Source organism: Protomyctophum bolini (assembly GCF_963924005.1).
Source record: "Protomyctophum bolini genome assembly, chromosome: 8".
In the NCBI taxonomy this organism is placed as follows: domain Eukaryota; kingdom Metazoa; phylum Chordata; class Actinopteri; order Myctophiformes; family Myctophidae; genus Protomyctophum; species Protomyctophum bolini.
The window spans coordinates 31,582,020-31,584,394 of NC_137869.1; positions in this window are offsets into that span (position 1 = coordinate 31,582,020).

A 2,375-nucleotide genomic window follows, 5' to 3' on the forward strand; every position below is an offset into this window, starting at 1 on the left:
TAGTTACTCATAAACAGTATTTATGCTGAAACAACATCCACCACTGCAAGTTTTGCATCATCATACATTACTATGCAAATGTCAACGTATATTTTTCTGAAATTCAGACAATCAAAAAATGCATAAGATTGCATCATAAGCCAAATCATTATAACCCACAGGGTACCAAAATTAAAAGGGCATGCATGATAAAGCCAGCTATCAAAAATAATGTCACAATAAATGATCTTCTTCATGATGCCAAGGCTGCCAATACCAACGGTATTGTTATCAGTTGGTATCAGTGTAAAATTATAGAATAGACATTTTTGGATAGACAAATGGCTACCATGCTACTCTAAATCAGAGCTGCATGTTGTTCACTGTTCAATGCTCACAGTGTTAGTCCAACTGCTGTGGTGAATCAACAAATATGTTAGGAGAGAGCACCACAAATAGTACCCAGTGTTCATTTAAAAAAAAAATATATATATATATATTTTTTTTTTGATGTGTAGAACACAAACGCAAAGGCATTGTAATGAATGCCTATAGTACTCACATGGGCAGTGTGAGACCCCTCGAATATCTCTTGCTCGTCTGTGCCTGGGTGGGTGTCCTTCCTCGTCAGTCACAGACGCAATGTTTTAATGGTTGAAACCTGTAGTCCTCCAAATCAATGCATGAGTTAGGGCTGAATCTCCCGCTCATTCTCATGTGCATATAAACGCACACATGCACAGTACACGGCGCTCTCTCTCACTCACACACACACACACACACACACACACACACACACACACACACACACACACACACACACACACACACACACACACACACACACACTCACTCACTCACTCACTCACACACACACACACACACACACACACACACACACACACACACACACACACACACACACACACACACACACAAACACACACACACACACATACATACAGCAGGTGCCTCAAGACAGGGGCCACCTCTGTGCTCGTCTCCCCATCATCTCCTCCTCCTTTTCTGCCCACCTTTGTCTAGGAAGAAGAGAGTAAAAGACTGGCGTGAAGAGACCGCCGACGCGTTGCCTCCCAGCTCAGCGTTTCACCCCAGCAAGACACAAAATCCTTTAATTAGAATACATCTGCTCTGGCATCATGATCTCTCTCTCTCTCTCTCTCTCTCTCTCTCTCTCTCTTTCAGCTGCAAAACCCCCTTATATGTGTCCTGTTTCCTCAACAGTCAGCTTTTCATTCTTGAACTGATTTCACACAACATCTATATGGGTTCCATTAAAAAAAGAAATCACATATTAATCAGGTCATCTGTTTGCTTCCTTGACGTTACCAATCAGATTGTTTAATCCTAAAGGATCCATTTTTGGTAATCCTGCTGCTGTCAATGGTCCCCTATGTGGCCACTGTTCCTTGGCAACAGCATCTCCCTTTTACTATTGGTCTCTCTCTCTCTCTCTCTCTCTCTCTCTCTCTCCTCCCCAGTTTTTTCTGTTGCATAAAAAGCTGTCATGCTCTGCTTCTACACGCAGACACATAGCCTACACAAATATATTATTCCGACACTTCCATCCAATCATATCACTGTCATCCAGTTTGCAGCACACGTCCTGCTTCTGCTCCACATGAAGCCATGTCTTTTCTGTTACTGTCATGACATGCACATCCATTGTCCATGGCAATTTAGCTAGCCTAACTAAAAAACAGTAGCTATTTTGGACTTGGTCTGTCTGCTACCTGAGTAGCAGGATGCCTTGATCTATATTAGTTACATTATATCCGTCCTTACTAAACATTTCTTTGCAAACTCTCTACACAAAATCATTTGATACTGTTGCTACAGTGATGATCAAAGTGCAAGAATAGAAGCCTGTAAGGAGAAAATAAATAAATAAATAAATAGTGGGCCTGTCAATTAATCATCATTAGCCTTGGATCAAGACTATCATACGTATTTCATATAGTCTGACCTTTACTTTCGTATCTATGTAAAATTGTAAATGTCTAAGTCGATAAAATACATTCATACTAGTCTTGATCCAAGGCTAATTAATAATCATCATCAATCAGTTTTGGACAAACAGCTTGAAACCAAAACACAGCGCCCCTAAAAACGAGTTTGTTTACTGACACACACACACACACACACACACACACACACACACACACACACACACACACACAGTTAGGTAGGCTACTATGCTACAGACAGTACAACTACAGTCTACAGTACAGTGACACACTTACAGTCAGTGTCACTGTCTGCATATTGTAATCAGCTGTCTGTCACTTAGCGCTGGTAGAGTTAACGCAGCAAGCAGGCGGGCGCCCCGACTGAGTGACAGACACACGTGACACAAGCGGATACTGGCCCGTCCA